Source organism: Anser brachyrhynchus, assembly GCF_964034855.1.
Source record: "Anser brachyrhynchus genome assembly, chromosome: 1".
In the NCBI taxonomy this organism is placed as follows: Eukaryota; Metazoa; Chordata; class Aves; order Anseriformes; family Anatidae; genus Anser; species Anser brachyrhynchus.
In genome coordinates, this window is record NC_137694.1 from 91,173,283 (window position 1) to 91,200,169 (window position 26,887).

Genomic DNA, 26,887 nt, shown 5'->3' on the forward strand with positions numbered 1-26,887 from the left:
AAGAGATGTGAAAAATAATTTGGACAACGTGGTCAGTCAGGGGAAAAAATGTATTACAAATTGCTGCAAGATTTTCCTAAATGAATGCAATGTTCTAGCTCAACAGGCAGCTGTAGAAAGCATTCAGTGAAGGAATCAGAATTTAGAAAGATTCCTGAAAAAGCTGGGGGCAATTACTAGAAGATAGTACACATTTGGATTTCTAAGCTGAACTGACACTAACATCATGCCAAGGTAAAGAGAAAAAAAAAAAAAAAAAAAAAAAACAGAACCACCAACCACCACCACCAAAATACAATAGTGGAGTCGAAGAGTCTTTCTTGAGAAAAGATGACACTCATCAGAAATAACATAAAACAAGAAACTGACATAAAATTAAAGAAGAAGATGCTCTGCAGAAGGTCTGTGAAAAAAAATCCGGGGGACTTGCCAGATCTGTGGAGGGGAAAGTTTTATTGAAACACAAGATATGGACATAGTGTACTCTGCCGTTTTTATGGACATGCTTTCTCCAGCGTGACTCCACTTTAAATAATACTTTGCTTTAAGAAGGCAGTTTGGTGACTTATTACTGTTGCCCAGAAGAGAAAAGAACTGCGGCATATACAGAAGTAAGAGCTGCTGAGATAAATCACAGCTAGTGCCAAGACTGTAACCTCCGTCGCCACTTAAGAATGGAGAACCACACAGACTCCTTCAGAGGAATGTGATAGCCTGAGATCTGCGACCCAGAGGAGACAACGTTCACCGAAAGACAGGAGATAGGGTCAGACCATCTATAGAACAGGTCCAGATTGCTGTTGCTCTTGTGGTTTTTGTTTCTACTTTTAATTAAATTTGCAAATTATAACATTACCCATTTCTACGTTTGCTATTTTGTAAATTTCAAGGGCATTTATATATTAAAGGGCACCTGCCTTTTAGCTTTCCTTAGGAAAGCTGTGAAAGATTCTAGCGAGTTTTGGAACAGTCAGATAATTAAGGCAGCATCTTCTATTATTTTATATAGAATCAAACATTCTGCCTCAAATTAAATAATTGAGATTTTGCCATTTTTTTAAATTAGTATTATTATTTTTTATGAAGCAATCTGAACTGGATTTGTCAGATAAGCAAATATATTTATATTCCTTTCACATGTTTAATTTTAGACCTTTTGCGAAGGAGACAGATAAACTTCTAAAGCCTCTAAGAAACCTAAGCTCATGACCTCCAAGCTTTTACAAGAGGAAACAAAAGGTTGCTTACTAAAATGTTAGGAAGGGGACTCCATTTTTAAAGGATGTTCTTTGCACTGGAGTTATAATGGAGCTATGCCACACCTACTTAGAGACCAGGGCCAAACACTGCTCTCAGTTACAGCAGTTTAAATCCTTGGAGGCCTTTATTACTAGGAAAATGGAGTAAGATTTCAGTAAAATCAATTTTTAAAAGCACTAGGAGTTTGCTGTTGACCTCAGTTACAGCAATCTCTGCAGCTTTGCAAAAACATGCTCTCTCTCTCTTAAATCTGGCTGACGCCATTGATGAATTGTGCTGTAAAATTTACTGCTTCAGTCCCTTAATACACAGAAGCTTCTGCTTATGTTTCTGGATGGTGAAGTAACCTGTGAAAAGAAAGAATATTTCAGGGAAGCGAGCAGTCTTTCGGAACTAACTGCTCAAATGTTTGAACAAAAATACAGGTATATTGCTAGAGTCTAGCCACTTCTCATCTCCTTCGGCATTAGATTAACCCAGAGCAGCACTGGAGATTTCAGAGAATGACACGGTCTTAAAGGTAGCACTGGACCACTTTGTACACAGCTCTATGTCTTTTCAGGCTATTAAGCAAGCAAAAAAAAAAAAAAAAAAAAACCACAAAACTTGTTCATTCTCATGCAACTGGAGACGAAATGACTACATTACCTTGCTAAGCAACATTGTCATATATATATACAGATACAGTCATTGGGTGCATTATTTCTCTTGCTTTATATGTAGTATTTTAACTCTGGAGTTTTAATTGATAGTTTTTTGTATTTGTTTTATTTATTTTATTTATTTTTATTTTTTTTGTATTATTGCATAATGGGATCCTTGCCCACAAATAAAACACACCATAGTATAACAGGGTAAATCAAGCAAGAACTATTTCACTCCTTCAAACACTACTTGTTCTGTGCATTCTCAGAGGCTTTCAGGCTTTCTAACTAATGCGGAGTGAAATAAATCTGGCTTTCATGGCTTTCCAGTGAGGTAATATTATTTCCACAATATCAATATATTTACATTTTCTCTCTCTCTTTTTTTTTCTTTCTCCTGTAGCTTTTGTCTCCATAAAGGATTGTCCTTGATGGCACCTCATACCACGAGGGTCAGTGATAATACTCAAATATCTTATCCAATACACTTATATCAATACTGCATATCTGAACTTCCTAAGTCTTTTTATTTTTATCATGTCTCTGTTTGCCATCAAATCATCGTGTGCCCTCTGACCTGCATGCTTGACACACTTTAATAGACAGAAGGAGAAAAACAGTTCTTTCTGGTACCATCTGGGGTTCTTTTTCAGTTACTTTCCTCCTAGCTGCCTAACTCTCGATTCTTCTTTTTTTCACAGCATCTCCCTGAGCTTCCTCACTCAGCTTCAGGTTTCTTCACCTTTCAAGCCTCTACCTTTGTCACGCATTCCAGACAATGCTGCTGTAAAGCTCAAGAGAGGGATTTTTTATTTATTTATTTTGCTATTCTCATTCTGCTTCAAGTGCACTGCAATTACAACAGGATATGAACTATCCTCCACTGTTATAGATGTGTTCAATTTTCTCTCTGTTAGTAGAAGTCTTTTCCCATCACTTTGGCCTGACAAACGTGACATTCACACATTGATTGTATATGTCTGCTTTACGCAGCATAGCTAATGACTTTCCCTTATCCTGACTTGAATTTTAGATGAGTTTTTTGCACTACTGAGTATTCCATTCCATCAATAATTGCAGAACAATTATCTCATTTGTGATTTTTTCCCCAACTGCTGAACAAATCCATGGATCTTATGGTATATGACATAGTAAATGTAAGGTTTTAAACTAATACATTGTTCTGGAGACGTGCCTTGCTGTGTCTAGCAGTCTGCACACACACCAATGACTTCCACAGGGCGGCAAATTCTCTAAAGGGAATACAGTTCGTCTTCTGCATTATCAACTACCGAGTTTTATCTGAAAGTAGTTACGTGGTTCTGTGACACTAAATGTTACAAAAATTGAGTCTTAATCTTAAAAGCCAAGATGGAAAATAGATTTCTATCATAAAACCTCGTCACTGTCTCACCTGATTCTCCTATCACTTGCCTTACTACAAAATGCTTTATAAATCATGTTGTTTTCGAGAGGCAAAGGCCAATCATATCACAGAAGATTTTCCTTTTATCTTAGGGGGATCTCAAACATCATCTCTTTTGTCAGCTGCTATTTTGGGCAATGAATCATGGGTGCCATTTACTGTATCACACAGCTCTTCATTTTGGACTTTCGATCTTGAGTGTAAATATCAGGTCTCACTTGAACTCACTTGTCCATTCCTGCCATTTCATTTTATTTTTTTTTGTAGACTTTGAAGGCAAAAAGAAAATGGTAGTGCTACCAGCCTGATTTCAGATATCAAAGAAAGATGGCACAGAAAGTTCTTTTTCCCAATCTGTAGGCCCTGCTCCCTTTCACACGCTGAAAGACTAGCCTAAATTCTTCTGCCTAAAGAACTGCACAAGCCCCTGAACGTTAAGAGATGCAAAGCTATCTTTGACCTGTGCTTCTTGTTTTTGCACCAGATCATCCTAAGCCTGAACAGATGATCTGATTTACAAAATGAATATGCACAAATCAAAAAGCCAGCCTACCTAAAGAATACTTAAGTGTACGTGAAGAAATATTTTATATATATCTATGTATGTATATGTATATATATATATATTTTTTTTTTTCCTGAAGGAGATTATGATGTCAAATCCAGGGCATATAACATCAAATTTGAGGCCAGGAATATGACCTCGGTGTTTCAAACTCAGGAGACATGTTGGTGTTTTTGACGGACATTTTCTGTATTTCAGTAGCCTTTTGTTTTTGCTTAATTCATCATCCATTGTATTAGATTTTATGTACATTGAAATAAAAGTAGATTAATAATGAGACTTTTTAAATCCCGCCCCCCCCCCCCCCAGTACTGCTAAAAGTTGCAAGAATTTACTGAATATACTGAAACTTAGTTCATTTTCCTCTTTTTACACATAAGAGGAGAGGAAAACTGAGTTATCCATGCATTTCTTTTTTTTTCGTATGTATACAAAATTGATCTCAGTGAAAGACTGAGGCAACTGTAATTCACCGGACATTTTACTACTTTGTGGTCAACAGAAAAATGTGTATAGCGACAATATGACAGAAGGTTTTCTTTGTGTAACACAAAATAGGGAAATAAAGAGGTATGACTGAAGAAAATCTGGGTTGTTGTCTCTCAACATGTATTTTGAGAATTGTAGCCTTTGTAGTTTAAGGTAGCCATTTCAATATTGAGGCAAAACTTACTCTCCAAAAGACTTTAACGGGTCAAAAAGAGACTTGATCAGAAGCAAGGAAGTGGTTACAAATCCACAGTGGTTACAAAAGTTAAAAAGCGCATTGGAACCAAGAACAATTAAAATACGTTTCCTATGAAGTGTGGCTGTATTTCACATTTATCTCCAGTGGAGGTTGCAGACTGATATAAATATCTACGTGTTGTTTCTCTGTCTCACTCAGTTTTATTGTTGATCAATCACTGAATACTCTTCATGCATAAATATATTTCTGGCAGTGCTTTAGCTATAGATTTTTCCATTATTATTTTTCAATTCCTTCTTGTGCTACCTTCATATACCTGTCCTTTTCACTGTGCTCCCTGGAATTAAATTGGTGGTGTCAGATTTTCTTTTTTCACAGAAAGGAATAACTTCCTTTCATAATGTTTTTATCATTTCACCACACTGCCCCATCAACACATCCCTACAGGTACAAACATGAATATAAACAGCATATACAATTACTCTATCCCCTTTTGCATTACAGCAGTGTCTAGAGATACCAGCCAAGAACAACATCCTTTGGAGCTGTGATCTCTAAGAATATAGTCCTCAACCATGAAGTCCTTGCTATCAACCTAATTAGATAAACAAGGTGCACAGAATAAATGAAAGAGAAACAAAAGCACAAACACTAGTTCATTGCTAGGTTGCAGATGGAAACTAGATTCTTGAAAATCCATTCCTCTGTCTCTTTTGGCCCAATCCATTACTAAGCACAAACCTGTTAAAACACTCACTAACCACAGAAGCTCAGGTTAGGAACATTCTAGGGAAAACGAAAACAAAACAAAACAAAACAAACAAAAAAAAACCAGTATCATAGACAATATCAAGAGGGAAAGATACCACTTTGATAATGTCTCTCAAAACAAAGAAATAAAGACTGAAATTTTGATAGCTGTTTATAGCAAGGTTCTGCAAGGATCCCCAGTTAAGCATGGGAGGATCTGGGGAGATGGTAGTACTCACTGGGTACCAAATATCATCTTTCAGGTGATGACTACCAAAGAAATAAAGTTTTGAAATTTTGGTTGGCAGTAGTTTTTTATACATACAACAATATTTTTTTAAAGCAAAACTATTACTATTCTATGAGGGGCCATGACGGGAAATAACAGCTTGACGTAAAGTGTTTTTTTATTTTTGTTTTCTTCTACTGCTTTCTAAGATCTGATACCTTTCACTAGCAAACAACCCTTGTAGCTATTGGCAGAATTGTGAATAGTTTCAGAAAGAGTTTTGCAGGAAAGATTAAATGGGGAGCTACCTGTTCCTGTACTATTATTCAATTTACTCATTTGCTTCTTTTAAATATCGTTGAATCTTTTCAGAAAGTCCTGAGCTTTCAAAGAATAGGTTGTTTAAAGATCACATTTTGAGAGCCTGGCTCTCTGCATAGTCACTCGAATTTTGCAAGGCCTCTGAGAGAGGTTGCTGGAAAAAACTGAGCCAGGTAGGCTGCTGGGCTGAGCATCTCTGAAATGCCTGTTAATTCCTTCAATAGCCACTGGGAGGCCAAGAAGAGCGCACAGACAGTTGGACACATGCGATGGGTGCTGGTGCAAGTTTGTACACCACGTAACCATCTTCAACAGGTCGAAATGAGCAACCCTGAAAGTGTACCATGCACATGCCAAGCTCTCTTGCCCCCACAACAACTGCCTCAGGAAAAGCAACACAAAGCTGAAGCTGCTATCCCATTAGCAGTTAACCTCCACAAATAAGGATTTACTCTGCAACATGCCATGCATGGGATTTTTATGTAAGTCCTGCGGCACAGCTGTTAGGGACTTGGCAAGCATGACTTAGACCAATTTTGCAACACAGTAGAATTATTCTGAAAAAGAACTGTGGCTAAAAAAAAAAAAAAAAAAAAAAAAGGAGAGAGACAAAAAAGGGAAGAAAAATGGAATATCAAATTGAAACAATAACAGGTATAGGAATCTTTCTGGCAGTACTCTTGCACCTTCCCTGTTAATTTTTGGTGGATCACTTCAACTGTCATTCTTGCATGATAAGGTGTAGAAATAGCCAGTGTAGTAATGCTGTAGCAAACCAGTGTCCTACTGAAAATGCCTGCCCTGCAAAAGTTTTTTTTTAAAAAAAAAAAAGTACTTTTAATAGTGAAATGCAGTTAGCCAGGGAGATTTCACAGCTGTAGCAAAAAGGGCTAGAATTTCAGCCAGTCATTACCACTCAAAGCCATCAAAAAGCAGCCAGCTAACTCCAAGGAGCCAGCTCTGGTCTGCTGACATGCGTTTCCCAGAGAACTGAACACCTGTGTCTCCATCTCATTTGCACTAGTGAGTACCAGTCAATCCAGTGAAAGCAATACCCCAAGAAACCCATACTGGGAAGCAACACAACCATTCATTCAATGCCCTGTACCTCCAGTCCTATCAAGCAGCCTGCCTGTGGCAATACTGTAAGGTGCAGCTGAGCCTGACCCTGTGCTCCCTGTAGGCTGCTGAGGAGTCAGGACATGGCTAAAGGGTATCCTCCAGCCCCAAGCATGTGAGATGCTCCACAGGAACTGACTGCTGGGCTTCAGGCTGGCTGGACATCTGAGCTGATCTGTGGCTGAGCCCGTACTCTTCCTGGGGTTGTCAAGTCAGATCTTAACATCAAATCCTCGATCTACACTTCTGCTATTTTATCAGCAACATATGTACTTGTTAGGGATGGGCACCCAAAAGTGAGCCTCCCTGACAGGACACCTTGCAGACCTCTTGAATAGCCAAATCTGTTTCACACTACTTCTGCACAGCTTCAAACACTCTTTTGTTGGACAACTTGAGAAGACAAGGACAACCATCTATGGACAGAATCTCAGACTACACAGATTTACTGAATCAGTGCCGTAACGAGTCAATACCTGAAATGTTTTCCTTGAGAAGATGAAAATGAGATGAAAATCCTGAGGTTTCTGGCAGGTGGAACAATTTTCCCTACAGGGAACAGGTACAGTGAGCTTGAATATGTATTGCTGAAATACAACAAAGGTATTAAATTAATTTTCATAAGTCAGTATCAATTTCTAAACTTCTATTGAGATACCATAAATAACACTTTGCAAGCCTATTAATTTAATAGCTCTGATATTCATTCTATTTCATCATGTGTTTCCTAGGCTTTTATTCATTTTGATTTGTTTTTTCCTCCTCAAATATTATTTTAAATAGCTTTCACTAAATTGCTGCATAATAAGTGAACCGTTTTGTTCTTATTCAAGGAAGCTCAGCAAAAGCATAACAAATAATAAAGCTGATAAAAGGATAGATGAAATGCATACCAAAATCCAGGGGGTTATTCTGATATCAGCACCACTTAACTTCAAGCTAAATCTCATCAGACAGCTTCATACCAAACTGTTCGCCAATGGATTAAGGCCAGCATCAAAGCCTAGTATGTATTGAAATTCTGTTTTTACCCTCACCAATCCCTCCTGTCTGTAAGTGTGTAATATGTAATTTTGTTACGTGTTATTGAGCCATGCAGCTCTGAAAGGTAAGAGGGCCATTTTATGGCTTTCAACTTTGCTGGCTGAGCTAGAATTAAAATTAATTGTTAACAAGAAAACAGAATACATAATGATCAAGGCAGAGTTCAAAATAAATTATGATGTTTATGTTCATGCACCTATATTTGGGAGAGTGAATGTGACTGAACAAGGCAATTACCTTTAATTTGGAAGGGCTAGGGTCACGTCCATCACAGCTAGTTAACAATATTGATTAACAAGATAAGAAATAGAATAAGCCATTCATCCCTTGAATGGGGTTTTTATAGATTTTGTAGAAAATTCCTACAGCATATTGCAAAAGGAAAACAACAGGACTGGTGGTGCAATAACTCCAACCAAGCAAGATTTCAAAAAAGCTATTCTGAAGAACATTCCTCCTCAATCAATCTGCTTTTGTTAATATGGAATAATTGTTAAGCTAAGTAAACATACAAGAACATTCCATAAGTGTGTCTGACATACGCAGGGAAAACACTCTTTGATCTTTGAAGCAAAGGGATTCCAGGCCCAAACTTTGCAGGGCTGAAGAAAAAGACAAATTAAAATCTGATTGACTGCAAGTGATTAAGGAAAATGCAGATTTGCCATAAGGAGTTCTGAACTAACATCAAAATGGTTGTCTAAAAATGACTCAACGTAATCCCTGGTTTAACTCAATAACAGTCAAAGGAATCAAATTATGAATTATTTTGTCTTTGAGATATTATGAAAGAGAAATACAGACATACATATGTTTCCCCTCTCTCACTTGCTCAGGCTTGCTCCTCCATGTTTCACAGTAGACAAGTTCTCAATCTGTGAGATGTCCTACTATTTTCAAAATAAAAGTCAGTTTTTAACCTGCTTCTCTCTCTCTCTTTTTATTTTTTATTTTTATTTGTACAGTCTCACAATACAGTGATTGATCCCCAAGTTTAGTGTCAAGCAACCAAGCGGATATCAAACATATGTGGTGCTTCTGAAGCCCCAGAGCCAAACTGCAAATTGGAAATGCGCTCCTGGTTACTCCATCAACAAAAGAGATCCTTGATGTGCAATTCCACTCATCATTCCTCTTAAGTCATTATCAGACAGCTGAGATGAGACAACAACGAATGAACATGTGCCTGATTGTTAACATGTCAGACATACATTATTAAAAACAGTAGGGGCAAGAAAAAAGATGAGAGGGAAGCCATTTACTACTTTGTTCAGATGTTGGAAAGCTTATTTTGGAAGAAAAGCATTCTAGGACTCACTGACAAAGGTATAAGGACTTTCTGCAATGAAGGCACCCAAAACTTCAGCACATTTTGGATAATGAAGTTTTCAACTATCTTCTGTCCTTCATTAAATGAATATATATGCTAGGCTCATCTGAATTAGAAGTGTACTCTCCCACTTGGGGTAATTGTTCCTACATCCTAATATTACTTTTCGTTTATTAAAAAAAAAAAAAAGCAAACTTATTCTGACCTTGTCTATAAAACACAAGTTCTAGGTAACGTTCAAAATCATCTCATGTTTGCTATTTTAAAAAAACGAATGCAAAGCCTTAGAGTTTTTAAGGTATAAAGCAACCACAAATTGTTAATAACAGTATTTAAATGGTTCTCTTAATGAAAACATTTACCAAGCATTTAACTGCATTGTTCACAACAAATAAAGCTATGGTTGGGTTGATAATATCTGCTAACCTCATCGAGCAAAGAATTAGACCCTCTCAGAACATGTGTCTCAGGCCGCAGATACAGTAGAACAAATGCTAATGGAGGAAAACCCTCTCTACTCAAAATGCACAAATTTTTCTTTCCCCCCTCCATTAAAAAGGTGTCTTTTTTGTTTTTGTAGATCCAGGCAAATTCTTCAGAGAAGTTTACCTTAACAAACACGTATATTTTTGACAGTATATAAGTAAAATAACAAATAATGTGACCAAGATATGTGCAACACTAAGACATGGTATGTTTGTAAAGCATTTTACAAGGACTGTCAAAGCCTAGAGAAAAAATGAGAACTGACTTCTGTCAAACACTGATGCTGTTTTATACATACAGTATGCTGTAAGTTAAGGTTTGGCAGCAAGTTTCCCAACACACCACTTCTTTGCTTATAAACGTAAACTTCTAAAGACAATCAGTAAAATATGAACTATTTTAAACATACTAGATTTTATACTTGTAAACATTTTTACAATGAAATGACATCTCAAAGAATGGTGCTTTTGACAATGGTAATGACAAAATTTGCAAATGCCAAAAGCATCGAAGGGCCCAGAAGGTAACTCTCTAAAGATGCTTACACTGTAAGGACAACTGAACAAGTGAAAGTTTATGTCAGTGCCATGAAGCTTACAATGTAGACACAATGTGAATCTAAACATAAATCATCACATACCTTTGTCATTGAAAAACAACAACAACAACAAACCCTCAAGGCAAAATTACAGATGGTTTCAACACCTGGAGAAGTTTGGTGCAGCGTGTTATCTATGAATTTCTAGAGACTCAAATTTGTGAGATAAGACATTAAGTTGTTAACATTCAGTTTTTAAATACATAACTTCCAAATGACTTTGTAAGCATCTTTAAGCCTTGAAATTATTTTCAGACAGAAGAAGAGACATACTGAAAACCTCTCATGCCCCAATGCAATGTTATTTCACAGTTTCAACAGTTGCTAATAGCCATTGTTAGATATGTTCAAGATACAGGGACACAAAGCCTATCATGCATTCAGTGGTCCTCCAGCTAGGATTTGGCTTTACATGAGTTTCTCAAACTAACCCTCTTAAGTGTTTATGGACAGTAGGAAGATAAAATTGGAATGTAATCTATCATCATCATTTTTTGGTATCTACTCAAGAACACGTGAATTGAGATACCATCCCAGAGTCACTTCAGTGGAATGACTCCTGTTGATATCAAAGGCTATAGCTGAGACTAGGTTCTCATCTACCAAAAACACTAAGTCCCTATTAAAAGGTAGTTCAACCAGTGAAGAACTGTAATCAGAGAAATGGTGATCTCTGTGGAGACTCCTGCGTGCACTGTATTAGGCTGGGGAGAACTTAGTGACAGTTATGGGTGCACATGAGAAAGGGGAAACATTACCAGAACACTGGGAACTTTTGGAATAATTCTAGGAGATAATTGTAACACTTGATTAAACCATGCTATTGTTTATGCATCTTAATGCTTTCAACATTACCAAAAACAAAGCAAAACTTTTATTGTTTTTGTTTGTTTGTTTTTGCTAGGCACAGAAAATACTGTTTCTAACCAGATTAGTTGAATGCCAGAAGATATAAACTACAGTGTAACCACAGCATTCTTAAGTTCACAGTAGATCCCACTTGCTTTGAATTTCCCAGGGCTGGATACTCTAGTGTTGACTTCTGCAGTTGAAATCAATAAACCGTCTCCCTTTCTTGTTTGCCCCTCTTCACAATGCTTTTGAAAAAATCTCTCTCTAGTAAACACCCCTGCATTCTTTTAGCTACCAAGTCTTTCATGCTTCTGTCAACAGAGAGGAGCTTTGAACAAAATCAATTATGTCAAGATTTTTATTCTTATTGCTAATATTATTTATTAAGGGACAGCAAACTGTAAGAAACGTTTCTGCTTTTATACAGAGGTGGTACATTTCATTCTAGCCATGTGGCACAGGCTATTTGTGCCCATGTTGCAGCTGTCCTGCAAAATCAGATTTACAGAAAAAAAGAAGAATTTCTTCTTTTAGATCTGTTAACCAAGGTTTTGAGTAAAGAAGCTGTGGCTCAGTAGGTACATCTGCATCCAAAAAGAACATTTGTACATTTGCTTTTACTGGCAGATATAACAGAACCCATAAACTGTGAAGAAAGCCTGTAAACTTTGTAGCATGGGTACACAAAGGTCTGTGCATTCCTGTATCAAGGGGTACAGGTCTTCGCCTCTCTGAAAATGTAGCTTTAAGATCCAAAGAGGCATTGGAAGAAAAAAAAAAAGTGGCGTATTAAATAAATTCAGTAGCATGCCAGCCCTGTTACCTATCTCATGATACTTCTTCATAGATTAAGTAATAAGCATCTTGTTAGGTGAGTGCTTATCTGCAGTTGTCAGGCTCTTTAATTTTCATTTATCAGGCCCTCTGCTTCTTTTCTCCTCTCCTTCATTGTCTTGCAATGTCCCTCCTGTGCTTCTTAGAGGCTGTGGCATTTCACATACAACACATGCTGGTGACAAACTACACACTACACTGTTCTGCAGTTATTCTTCCAATCTGTTTCTTGGTTAAAAAACAGTACTAAATGGTAGTAATCTCCCTATGCTAAAGCAGAGTTTGTCATACTTACTTCTGACTACTGACATACTGTTCACTGTTTACATCCCTGTTTCATTTGATTACAACAGGGAAATTCAGCCAGGTGTAGGAGTTGGCTGCCTTAAGCAAATGACAGCTAGACAGTCCCAATTAAAAGTGAGTCAGCATTGCTGAAACGTCCACCCCCTTAATAGGACCTGAAGAGAAAAAAACGGTTTCATGGAGAAAGAACTACTATACCTTGACTATCACAAAGGTTAATCCAGCCAGCTTACAAAGCTGCAGAACTCAGCAGTTATCCATCTTCATTAGGTCCCAGATGCAGGACTGCTGGTGCTATCTGAAGTACAAGGACCAAATGAGAGTTTGCTTAGGAAACAGAGACGCACTAGGCTTCTTTACAGTACCAGAATAAGCAGGAGCTATTTGACAAGCTTTGTGAATGCTGTCACAACTTTAAAGATGTCATTATAAGCAACCAGGTAATCAAGGCAAATCAACAGGCTTAAAGGAATCTGGGGCACTGGCCCAGGGCTACTGCAAGGCAGAACATGGCTTGTGGAGCTCTGAGAACCACAGGAGTAGGTTTCCTAATTCTTTGCTGTACCCCTAATTCTTTGCTGTACCTCTCCCCTAAGTGAAATAAAGGATTCTGTTATCTTGAATCAGGGCCATCCTTTGCACCTAGGAACTGACTGTACCCATATTGATAATTAAGGACGTGCTGATTGAAATACCTAGATAATGCATACTGCTATACATTGGTAATATAGTTTTGTAATTGTAATATACAATTGGTAAATATAGTTTTAATTAATTAGAGCCTAAATACTTTTTAACCTTCTCAATACTAACCTGGATAGTTTCAGTATTTTAATAAACACTTTGGTTCTATTTCTACCTCTTTAAAGCTGCATTTAATATTCTCCGCAGAACAGTGGAAAGCAATCACGCTTTCCCCTTCCTGCTTTACATGAATAAAAAAGGTACCTGCATAAATAGTTTAATTCACAGTAAAACCATGACTCTTGTTGTGAACACAGTGAAGTCAAATATGCCCTTAGAGCTCTACTGCTGAACACCTCCCCACCAGTATTGCACAGCAATGAGGAACGGAACGATCCTGATTTGCCTTTACACATTGGATTAGTTCAAACACAGAAGCCAAATAAAGGCAGGGTACTCCAATTAGTGCATTCAGTCGCTCAAATGCACATTTGCATTGACCCCAAGAAGATTATATTCCTTATGCCACAGCTCACAATTACGTTAGGAGTTGCCAAGAGAGGAATAAGAAAACATATATGCTTAGGACAGGTATATATATAATTATGTCACATTTATTTCACTTGCTGCAGCTAGAGTCTGCCATAAGGCCACCAAATTCATTATGATCTCTGATTACTTCATAACATGATGAGAGGGAATAGACGTGTGAAGGATCTTTCTTGTCCCAAAAGAACACTAACACATATGACACCCATGAGGAAGACTTTGATGGATAAAAGCATCAGTTTGCTCTGAGGTGGAGAAGTCAAATGTTTTTTGCTTGTTATGATTCCTCCATCTCTTTAAAGCATGTTTACAAGATCTCCTCATTTACTGCTGACAGTTGCAAGGCTTGGGTCCTCAGAGAACCAGGCAGCTTCTGCTGAGATGATGTCTTCATCACCAACTCAGTCTTTTAATTCTTAATCTTTACTTGTCATTCTTAGTAACTAATTCAGAGCTCTTCTAGGACTATGTGCAGTATTGCCAACATCACAAGTCTTCAGTCACACTTCCCAAAGTCCTAGAGACTGAGGCTCCTCAACTATTATTAAAAAAATCTTAAAGGCAGAAGCTTGCAAAATCTATTGTCTAGGTTTGTTCTTTATTTTACACTCTGGAAATATGTAGATGAGCTTTCAGGCTTTTTTTTTCCTGCAAGTTTTTTTTTTTAATATACATGTACTTCATGAATTTAAATAAAAAGATACAAAAATAACTTGGAATTTAAGAGGAAAATATGTTAAGTCTCATAGTATCAGAAGAGTCATCAAGACTGCAATGAATTGTGATCATTCATGTTGCTAAGTCAGAAAAGCATCGTGAGAGCTGCATGAGATGCAAACAATGCTTCTTTAGCAGTACCATTGTCTCTGTAACAAAATAAATCCATTTGAAATGGTTATCAGAATGTTATTTCATTAGTATTACAGTTATCACAGGCCAACATCATCACACACTTTCTGTGCTTTAGAATAATGATAATCTAACACAGTTGATGGAGTGTTCACGATGCAGCAATAAGTTTATGTCACCTGGAGCTGGGCAATGACTGATTTCACAGTACAAAAACTATACCAACGTTAAGACACTTCAGGCAGAAGAACAAATTAGCTCTTGCAGAGATCCACATCCCACTAGTGACAATGCTAATTATTACGTGAGAGCGTATTTAAAGCTAACATTTAGTTACACAGTAGTGTCATTGATGAAGTTCTGCAAAGGCTTCTGGGGAGTTTAAGACTTGTTGAATCAAAACAGCTTCCACGTGCTGAGATGGGTCCAGGTAACCATCAGCTCTGAGGTGCAGCTGTTAGGGACTTAGCAAACATGATTTAAACAAATAACAGAAAACTTGCTTGAAAAAGAACAGAAGAGAACCCTTGCTAAAAAAGCAAAATCCAAGAGAAAAAAAGTATTCAGGTAAAAAGAGAAACAAAAAAGAGGGAAAAATGAAATAATGAACTGAAACAATAACAGAAGTGGGGCTGTGACTAACAGTCACAGTGATTCCCCCTGATTGGAAAATATTACATGTGAAAGGATTCTCACAGAGATGTTTCAAAACTGCTTAAGTAGGCAGTGCCATCAGTATTCCTAAATAACTTTCATTCAGTCTGTCTTTTCTCTTTCATAACTCCTGTTGCCTACATTGAGTTAGGTGTGGACAGTTCCTGCTGTCCTGAGTGAAATCACTCTGCAGTTGATAAGATTTCTTATCCACAGATTAAATTTATGATCTTGAGTTGGCATTTTCAAATACATCCAAGAATAAGCATCTAATTCCCCACGGGATTTTTCACAGAAACTTCAGCATACGTTCAGTTTGAACCACTGGATATATTCAAATCCACTTTAAAAGAGAAAAAGAAAAAAAGCAATGTTCCTATTACTTCATTATTTCTGCAAGAAATAATCTTTCCCAGCACTGATTCTACACTCTGTGCCAGATTTGACAGTGAACACAGAACAAAAGAAGCTTCTTTTAGAGCCGATTTCAAGCAAGCACAATCAAATACGAAAACAAAAGCATATAAATAGATAGGAGAAAGAAAATCACCTGAATTCTGCTTTCAGGTATATATATTTTAGCAGCACAACATTTGCTTTGTCATTTGTTTCTCATTACTATTAAAACAACATTAAACTTTAAATTGTAATTCCACACAATAATTGCAATCAGTGTGTACTCTGGATGATGTCTCAACTTCACAAACACAAAATATGTAGGCTTTGCAGAAAGGAAGATCTATACATACTAAGAGTGATGTCTTTTTTTATATTTACATTTTTCCTCTTCTGAGTTCACATAAGAATTACTAATTTTATGATACAGGTGTAACAGGTGTTCAGCTAAAATTTTCTCCTCTCTGGAAAACCTTAAATCACAGTAAATATTGACAGCTGTCACCATCTTGCATGTCTCTACTAGGTAGAAGGACAGCCAATAGTTGACATGACAACACCACTGAAAAACAGTAAACTGTAAAACTGAATGCATACTGAATCTGATGACAACAAGATGTGAAAGGGTAACAGCTCTGACCAATTAAGAAAAATCCCCTCATCTTCGTGGTCATGAAGAACAGTTAATATTCAGTGCCTTTTTTATTTTTCCCTTCTGCTTTTCCCAAGGAGAGTAAAGGAAACTTACTTGAAATAGCTTAACTTGTTTTTTAACAGTTTTAGTTTAGCCTTCCTCTCTGTTTACTCCAGCTAAGAAATGTTTTCCATTTAAAATCAGATTAATTAATTTAATTTAATCTATTCTATATGCCTAAGGTTAAAAACATCACATTTTCATTTATTTATGAGTTATTTTTCCCAGATCCTGAAACTGGTGGCAAAAAATTGGAGTGGAATTAAGTTTGAAGAAGCATCTGATTTATGTTACCCCTTAGAGCAAAGCCATCTCCTTCCCATGGCAAAGGCTGCTTTCCCTGATACCTCCCATCTGCAAGAGCAAGTGACTTTTTTTTTTTTCTCCTCCATTTGAAGGGAAAGTGTTCCCAGTGATCTCTCATTTTTACTTTCTGGAATATATATATATAAAACTCTTAGATGTTATCATTTTAAGGACTCTCACAAGCTTTTGGATATGTTTCCCTGTCTGAAGGCTCATAATCTACTATATCTAAACTAACACTGGTAAGGATTTTCTGTTCTTTTTAAAAAGGAAACAAAATATGTGTTGAGCTACAATCTTAAACTGGAAGACCAGTTGGTTTAAGTTTCTGCCAGTTAGGAATACTACTGCTCTGATTATTGACACAGGTGAATACGGTTCATTTGGATGTCCCACTGCGTTTCCTCATCTCATTTAGATAATGCTCCTATTACCTCAGTTTCCTTTTTTTTTTTTTTTTTTTGTCACAGATTGCCTGTAGAAAGTGTAAAGCCAATTTAGGTATTACATCACCCTCAAGTCACCACAAAAATCAAAGTACAGTGTACAAGTGTACAGCTGTTCTTAGTAAGTTTTCCAGGTAACACCACTGCTTAAACTAAAAAGAGAAAACCCATGATAGTTTCTGTGTTGATGGCCACACAGATAGCACAGATATGTGGGTCTCCCTGAAAGTGCTGTCTTTAGGTTTCAATTAAGTCAGAGTTAAGTGAATAAACTAATAGAGATTGGATTCTCTATCACTTCACATCCAGCTTTAATTTCACCAAGCACCACTGTTTTAACCGTCCTAACATTTTCTTCAATAACAACGTAAAAATGGGAGTCCTTTCTGTATTTCAATTTATTAGCCAGGGTGAAGCTATATAATGGACATTAGACTCAGCCATCAGAAGTGATATTTTGCATGGCCCTTGCTCATGGTAAAACAAATTGGTGAAACCTGACTTCAACTAATGGCTCTAGACATGGATTTGAAACTCGAGGGCTTGCTTTGCTAACTGTCAGTATCTATCTAATACTTGTGTGGAATGAAGAAAAACGTCCTGTTCACTCACAAGTGTTTTCACTTTGGGTATATCGCATATCTTAAATCTCAGCTATAAACAATAAAGTTAGACACATTATAATTCATGCACAAAATATTTGCATTTTTCCATAACTGTTTCAAATTTCAGCTTGTGCACTTCAGTCTGGAGGGTATCTATATTCTCTCAATCTCATCTTAAATGGAAAATACGCACATTTTCATTTTTACACTGCCAAGCTGTTTGCCCACGCCAACATTCATGCTCAAATCAGCTGAAGTAATTTGTCAATTTACATCAAACCAATTATTTATAGTTCAATTGCTTTTAAAGGAATATACCTGTTTCATGTCAATTGTTTTTAAAAGATCTTTTTTTAAGTTCCTACCTTATTTTTCAAGACCATAAGTGTTTTTACATTAGTCCTTATTTAATGAGAAAGTCAAAATATTTCTTTTAGGTAATTACATACTTCTGTTCTCCATGAAAAAATATTCACCTTTGTTTGAAAATACTGCACTTCAAATACATCCTTACTTCGAAGCTAACTTTCCTCTCAGCATGTATCACAATTCACTCTAGATGCTCTGCAACAGGAAGTAACAACTGAAAATATGGTCAGATCCCATTGGAGCTGATGACTGTTTGCAGCACTGTAATGGTTAAGCAAACCTTCAGAATGAAGTAATGAATGCGTTATTTTCCTTTTTTTCCAAATGTGACATTTGATGTTAACGATTTGATTACTAAAAACAATGCTTTTATGCCTGTAAATTGTAAAAGAGTCCTTGCTTTTAGAAGAATGATGACTAAAATACTGAAAAGGCAAAGTATTTTTTAAAGGTGACACATCTCTTGTGTAACTATTAGTCACTGCTAACAATCATTCCTTCAACTATAAATTGACAGTTGCCAGATAGAAAAGAGATTGTCTTTTGTTCAAAAGATCCTGTATAAATCTGTGAATTAAAAAGCAACAACAACAAAAACCACATCATTTATATCTGCTTAAGGCAGACAAATACATTTCATTCAATCATTTGCTGATTGGCAGACATACCTAATATAACCTATTCTGTATCACAACTAAGCTATCCTTCACTTGGCAAAGGCTTACTCTTATAAATTCTTTTGTCCAGTTGCCAAAAGATACAAGCAAATGAAATTCCTTTAATTTCAGTGGAGCGTAACTCCAGTGCCTGCTAGAAAGAGCCAAAGCAGCAGTTTCAGATGTGTGAACATTAAGCAAAGATGCCAAATACATTTTGGGATGTTGGAGGGAAGTGAATTAGAAATGAGAATCCAGAGGTCTGAATGGGTAAATTTTGTACTTTAGCAACATTTTTCCTCTTAGAAGTCGTAAATTAATAGTATTTATTTTACAGTTGTAATTAAAATCTGTAAAGTCCTCCCCTCAGCTAGAAAAGCCAGAGAAATGGGAACGTAGCTGGAAGAGAGACTACATTTAAGACCAGTCCAGCCCTCTTTGATCAGTCTGCAAGGAGCTCCCAAGATCCCAAGAGGACTAAGTGATTACTCATTCATGAGAAGGAATCAGGGGTTTCTTGAGAAGCAGTGCTTATTCAAAGCTTCCTCAAATACTTCTGCGACATCAGTATTTCCACACACCGTAGTAGGAAAAGGGTCCTAATTTGATTTATTTATAAAAGTGGGTGCAAATGGATGTGGATGTCTTAATTTCGTGCCATCTACTCTTTCCTTTGTCTTTTTTTGACTCTCGGAAAACACACAGGTGTTACCTGAGAAAAGAAAGGGCATTCACATAGTTCAGCAGTGAGCATATTATCTTCTCAGCTAAAAGTACAAGGGAAAATCATTCTTATTCCCCTGGGTTAGCCAGGGAAAAATTACCCAATCTTGCCAAATTTCTTGACTTTTGCTGCCAAGGAGGTGAGTAAGCTGAGTAGAATGGAATCAAAATCCAAGCAAGTACGATGATGTTTCAGCAAGAAGGCCCTGGGTCCCTGGTTCTTGCAATCAGATTAGCAGCTTTGGATCAGAAACCCTGCAGAGGCAACGTGTCTGCCAGAGCCACTTGTCAGGAAATAATTTTATTATCATTTTCCTCTCTGCAATAAAGTAAGATAAGGGGGAGGACCCAATACAAACAGTCATCTCAGTTTTCTACAGTCTCAGGGCTATACCTAATCAGTATTGTCAGCCTTAGGCACACGCAAATACTGAGACTGGCTTAAACTGAAACACACTGCCCAAGAGTCCAAGACAAAAACTTTGTTTTCCCTGCCTTCAGCTTGATTTTACACTACCAAGTCTTTCTCTGAAGACAGAAGTTCATTTGTTTAAACGAAAAGATGAGATTTTTCCACTTAACGAATAGACTCAGAAATATAAATTTTAAGGGAAAAAAATCTCCACTAAATTTATATCACAGCAATGGTAACATGCATAACTTTTGCACAATAGTCTTTCTAAATCTCTTTTCATATTCCAGAGGGCAGGATATCACATTTGATACTTCAGCATTTCTATAAAGCTACTCTCACACTGCACATTTTGGTTTGTCTTTAGAAGCATTAAAAGCTTCATTCTTTTTCAGTCTGCTGAGTGGTATTTCAGAAAGCAGAGGATAGAAGGCACCGAGGACATGTCAGTTTATATTCTCATACCCACACCTAAACTGGTGAAGACCTTCAGAAAGATCTTCAGACTCTTTTATGGGATTTATTTACTAAATGACAATTACAGTGGCCCTGAGCCTTGTCCAGGATGATTTTTCCAGATGTTATCTCTATCTAAAATGCAGTGGGATGTGATGATAGTGCTCACCGCACCCTATCACAGTCAGTAACTCAGTCACAAGGAGCAGATATCCTCCCACCCAAGCTGTGCTCCAAAGTGAGTGACTGGAAAGTGGCAGTGCTTGCTACCACACGATGGAGAAGATAGCACTCCCATGTATTGCTGAAAGTCCTCTTTCACAGTTCAGAAAGAGCAGTGTTCCACAGCTCAAACTTTTTATTGTATTTTATATAAAACTTTTTTTAGTTTCTGTCTACTGTTTGAGTCAAACCCATACAAAGGGTAGTAGGCTCTGAAATATAAGACCACCCTCCTGGAGGAGGATGGCTGTTAGGTAAACAGACTGTCTTAACCAGATGCAAGAGCATGGAATAGATGCACTATTAAAAGGGATTCAGTACCACAGAGCCAGCACTTTTCTGTGACAGTCCTCAACTGGACATGGACACACAGAAGATAAATAGCTTTAAGAAGCAGCTTTGACTCAGCTCATTGGCCACCATCCTTTGTGTCTATATGGAACAAATTCTTGCTGTCTATATGAAAAAATAACCTCTGCCAGATCATCTTGCAGTTTCCTTTAACTCCTTTGTACAGTAATTCCACTGCAGTCAATGATGTTCCGTATACATGAAAAAAGGCCCTGTGATCTTCTTTAGCTCTGAATGCACCAGAAAGCTAGAAAGTATTTACCAATTAATGCTCTAAATTATCAAAATACTAAGGTATGAAGCCATTCACATTTCTGTGATAAAGCATGTTCTACATCTTTTGTAATTTTTATGAAGTTATCATACTTCTGTTTGCAGAAGAGGGTTTAAGCACAATACTTTATCTAAATTTGGAAGTAATTCAGATAGTTAAACCAAATTTATCTCATACTTTCGTATTTTATCATGTTATCTAAGTGGTCACCACAGCTTTAACTGCAAAAACATGAAGTGCACAGAGCCTAAAGAATATCTTCTAAAAAGCTTTGGGTAGGTACCATAAAGGAAAGGACAGGGTAGCCAGTTATTTCTAGGTTCTAGTCTCCTGATATGTGAAGGCTTCTTTACGTTGTGTCACAGTAAAACAACCTCAAAGTGATCGAAGTTTATAACCATATTATTTCAGGAGTGCTCTATGTTTCCAGAGCTAAGCAGTATAAAAAGGGAGTGTAGCGTAAACAAGAACCAAAGCCCCAGAATTCTTCAGTATTATGGCTTTCCATTTCTCTTCCCGGCTATTTTTGAAATATAGCACATAGTATTAAACAGTTATATCTGCATATTACAAGCAATTACTGTGCAAAATGATTTTCTTTGTTGAAGCCAATAGCAAAACTCGCATGATCTCCAGAGCAAACAAATGCGGATCACTGTGTACACTGTAAAAGTGAAGTGTGTTTTAAGAAGAAAAGGAAGACAAATTACATAAAGTAATTTAAAACACGTGCTCTTAAGAAAAAAGAGCACAACTCAAAGATTCATATTAATATAATAAAATCTGACTTTCCTTCAAAGAATGTGTTAAAACCTTTACACATCAATCCACGGCACTAACATGTGGTAGAATACTTAATTTATCTCAGCTGTAATCCATACTGTCACAGACCCTTAAAGGCTTATTGTACTGTTACTGAAACCTGCAAGTTGCCCAGATGCAGAGAGCATCTTTCTGCACCAGACAATTGAGTGCAAGGAGGTTATTAGCAAATGCCATGACACAAGGCACATGTGTCCTAATCCATTTTTTTCTAGGAAGCTTTTACAGTTTCTGATCTTTGTGGTTTCTAAGAACATTGTATGAGCCCAGTAACACAGGGGAAGACATTTTGGAGCATCAGAGTGTAGTTTTTAAGTCTCTATAGTTTTTTATTTAAGGTCTAGGTTATAACTGTCAGGGATATACTTGAATCATAGATAGTAAAGTTGACTTTACATCTATCTCATTGGTTTGAAAATAGTGCTTCACTCAGAAGGTTTACAGCCCATTAAGACCATGTGTTTTCCTTCTAATATCCCCTCCTGTGCAGTACTAATTTCATTTTAACACTATGATTTGAAAACCACACATACAATTAGTTTCTATCAGGAATGAAAGCTCTTTCATTCAAGGTCAAATTATAAAAAATCTATGAAGCAGGATAACAAGACAGTTTCAGTCCAAGAAAAAAATAGTCAAAGCTCTATTGTTTCATTTTTTTCCCCTAATTCTGTCTAAGAAAAGTCTCATTTCAGTCTCAATTTTCTTCTGTTAGTGTCATTCCTCTACACATATTGGAATTCAGTTTTAGTGAAATTAACAGAAACTAGCTACATAGAAAATTAGAAAATATAATGAAACACTGTTTTAGAACTTCACCAAAGAGCTCTCCCAGTCACTTCATGAATATTAAATAGCAGTGATGTAACTAGTGTGGCATAAAGCACTCTAAGAGAGTACTGAGCATTTTGTTTTCTTTTTAAGAAAACAACAACACAAAAAAAACCACCCTCCCACCACAACAAAAGTTCAGGTAAAATTATACCTGCAGTGACAGCAGAGCTTTCTGGCTTGTTTCATTTGTCAGCTAGTCACTCATTTAGAGAAGTAAAGAAAACATTCTATAGGAACTTCTAATTCCTTATTTTAGAAATCATTAAGTTATTAAATTACCACAGCAATTCTGGAAAATAGACATTTGTGTATACATCCTACTGTGTTTAAATTTTCCTGAATGAACTGTCATCTTCACTTTTAATGTTTATCATATATCAAATCTTTCCAAGTCCCAACAAGATGAAAGGTTTGATCACTCTCTTCCTCTTGATACATACAATTAAGTTTTAAAGATGTATCTCTGATCTTCCTGAAATAGGAGGGTATATGCATAGGATACAAATGCATGTTGCTAAATTCAGTGCTTCAAAAAAAAAAAAAGTTTTTTTCTTCTATCTACAAATCTATGACATCTAGAAAATATAGTTAGAAAATAGAAAAAATAAAGGTTTCTTCAGGTCTTTAAAAGATGCAACAGATTCAAAGGCAAACATGAGGCCAAAGAGCTGAGACAAAGCTGAGACAAATGCAAGCTGGGAGTATTTCTGAAAGTCATTTAGTACCTGTAAAGTAGAGAAGAATTTAGAAGAGGACAGTGGAGAAGGATGGGGAAAAAATGACTGGGGGAAGGTAGCATGCACAGTATAGGGATTTTAGTGGTACGAAGAAAACAGGAAAGGACTGTAAACCCAGATTGGTTCTGTTGTATCAGTAAGTACTTCTACAACCCACTTAAAAAAAAAAAAAAAAAAAAAAAGCATCTACCTAATTCTACATGTATTTATTTTTATTTATTTATTTTTTAAAGTAAAATTATGTAAATTATCTAAGACTCTCTTTAAAACCAGGAAATAAATATATTAGCTGCTTTGCATCCTTAGAAAGTATTTTTCTCTTAGGGCTAAAGAGAACGAGCACTGTAGCATCCTCTTAATCAACAGTTTATAATCATTTCCAGTTGAGGTGCATAGGAATGGATAGGAGCTTTCAATTCACTCCCAAAGTTCACAACAGTTTAGACTGAAGGAGACCAGATGCATATTAACTACTGGAGGACATCTGAGAAAAGATGATGAATACATATGATCCTGAGTTCATTGAGATAGAGGCTTTCTTGCATTTATGGTGATATTTTAAAGCATACTATAATTGTGTCTGTTATGATTATTTTGTTCAAGGTATCGTTATTCAAGTTAAATAGGACCTTTTTTTGATATAGATAAAGATTCTTCGATCTTATTTCTGCCACAAAGACAGCTCTGTTAACCTAGCTATCCACATACTGGAAACCTTATCAATTTGCCATGTATTCAAGAGAAAGCTAAAGTACTAGATCTCAAATCAATGAAAGTCCTATTGAGAATTTTAATATGTGCTTTAAAGAGTCACTTGTCATTACTGAAACTGAAGTTCTACTTCATGCCAAATTCCAATGTTTGCATTCATTTCAATGAAATGAATGTTAAATTCACACTTAATCCTTCAAATGGATCATAGAATCATTAAGGTTGGAAAAGACCTCCAAGATCACCTGGTCCAACCATCGCCCTACTACCAATGTCACCCACTAAACCATGTCCTAAAGCACCAGGTCCAGCCTCTCCTTAAACACACCCCAGGGACTGTGACTCCACCACGTCCCTGAGCAAAGCAACCTGGGATTAGGCAGCAAGAATTTTTCAGGATTAAATGTAACTGAGGTGCAGTGGATTTTCAACAGTAAAACAACTCTACGGTTTCCCCATTAACTGAAGTACTAAGGAAAAAATATGAAAATAACCTTGCTCTTCTACAAAGCACACCATGCATAATTCAAAGAAGTGCATAAGAGTGGTCTGTATAGCCCCAATTTAATGTCATATTCTGATGGCTATAACATCACTTGATTACCTTCTCATTGAAAAGCTCAAATGGGATCAGGCCCCTGTAATTCTACACAAAATGCAAATTTGCATTATTCTTACTGTATTTGTATTATTGCTCATCAAGTCCAAGTGAGTTAGCTTTTATAAAACTTTATGAAGTGCATACCTGGGAGTGGGACAACATACTCAAAGCTGAAGCAGAAGAAATAAAGAGAATGTGACTGTACAGATACATTGTGATTTGTAACGGTGACCTCCTAATCTACCAGTGGGCCATTTTCTGCTTAGGGTCCCTTGCCGTTGTAATTACAAATGTCAATTGCACAACATTCTCAGCTGACTTACCACCATCTGAAGTGAATCCCAGCCTTTTGCTTCCCTTCCTGATGGCACTGCATCATCCTATTTTCTTGCTTGTGATTCAGCAATGGGCATGCAGGCTGTCAGCCACTGAGTGAATTTCACATTCAGTTCAAAGATACAGTATTTAAATTTTGTCTTGTACACCTTTGTGGTACAACTTCCCCTTCTTACTTTGGAAAAAACGGTGGACATGTGCCTTATTTCACCTTTCCCTGTGAATGAAAAATAGCATGCACATTACCCACTAAGTACATGCCTGCAATAGCAAAATACATTTCATTAATTGCAAAGTAAGAAGACCTATAGTTCATGTCTGTTCTGTAGTTAATACTTGCAGTGAATATTCTGTTTTACCTATACTGAAGATAAATAATGCAAATTAATTTTGGGAAATATCATAGTTTTTTACATGTATTTTTGTACACTTGCTCTCTTTTACATATGCCCCGTGAGCTCCCTGAAAACTGCTGTATACTCACATAGTCAGTCTGTAAGAATGATAAAATGTGACTTATCTGATTAACCACAAATATGCATTATGGTTTAAATTCAGAATATTCATGATCAATCAACTCAGTAAATTGTATCTAGGAAAAACTATTAATAAAAAATATTTGAAGAGATGAGCTCAAGGAAATTGTGATCTGTTTGTGGTTATTCTGTAAGTAGAAAAGAGGGACTAAAATCATTCAATATACTACTCCTGTTGGATTATTCGCTCTGCTCCACTGAACACCCATAAGCACATTCAACTATTAAATTAGCACTGCTAAGCTGTGCTATTTGTGTTGGCTATTTTTATACACAGCAGGCAATAATCATTGCTTAATGAAAGACTAGGCTTTAACACCAGGTGTGATTTTGTTGTTAGGAGATCTATTTTTCCTACTTTTTGTAGTTTTCATCCAAACCAGTTTTCATCCCCATCAGTACCACCTACTTTTGTCCCGAGGATTGCATGTTGAATGCTGATTCCAAGCTCAGCATGGTGTGCGGTACTTGATTTGCACTGATTGTCATAAAATGTAACACATAGCGTTCTGTGGAGATGTGCAAGGAAAGTGTGATTTTTGTTATGTACCTTGAATTAGAGATCACTTCTAATTTTCAGTCTCTTCTATTATATTTCAGCTTTCCTTTGCAAGGAAAAGCAGAGCTCTGTTTAAAATGTTGGTCTCTCAAAAATGCACCTGTAATAATGAAATAAAGGTATTCACAGCATTTAATGCCAGAACACTACACAAGAGAAGCAAACATTTTTTCCTATAGTAACGACAAATGTTCAGCATATAAAGAGCTTAATTATATGTTATAAATGGCTGACTTTCTACTTTGCTATTCAACTATTCAAGCAGAAAGAACGTTGTAAAATCTTTTTTTTTTTTTAAATCAAGGAAGAAAAACAATTCTGCACACTATACAAGAGAAAACCCTGTTCTGAGATAGTTACAAGATGGACATAAACTCCTACTACAGGCATTTTTGGGCAAGAGACAAATAAACAAACAAGTACTACATATGATTATGTTTGCCAGACTGTTGTGGTTTTTTGTTGTTGTTGTTTTTTAACTTAATGAACTTAAGTACAACCAGATCGAGCAAAAACTTGCATTCTTTTTTCCAACAAAACACAAGCAGATCCAATTCCTTTCGAGCGAGATTTTTAGCCCAACATAGAGCAAGTACAGAGCACAGCCCTAAATATTCACTTTAATAAAATACCTTTACCAAAAACAAATACGA

At 36.5% G+C, this 26,887-nt stretch overlaps 1 long non-coding RNA gene across 2 annotated transcripts; it reads right to left on the reverse strand.

Annotated features, from left to right (window-relative positions):
- Positions 1-118: 118 nt before the first annotated feature.
- Positions 119-26,524, reverse strand: LOC308188301. 2 transcript variants are annotated; one of them, XR_013945372.1, is made up of 5 exons: positions 26,226-26,524; positions 25,127-25,356; positions 12,651-12,750; positions 7,479-7,589; positions 119-1,607 (listed from the first exon to the last, which is right to left on the reverse strand). It is a non-coding gene; the product is annotated as an uncharacterized lncRNA (long non-coding RNA). The 2 variants fall into 2 exon arrangements; XR_013945373.1 differs by lacking the exon at positions 26,226-26,524 and adding an exon at positions 25,624-25,824.
- Between the last annotated feature and the right edge of the window lie 363 nt (positions 26,525-26,887).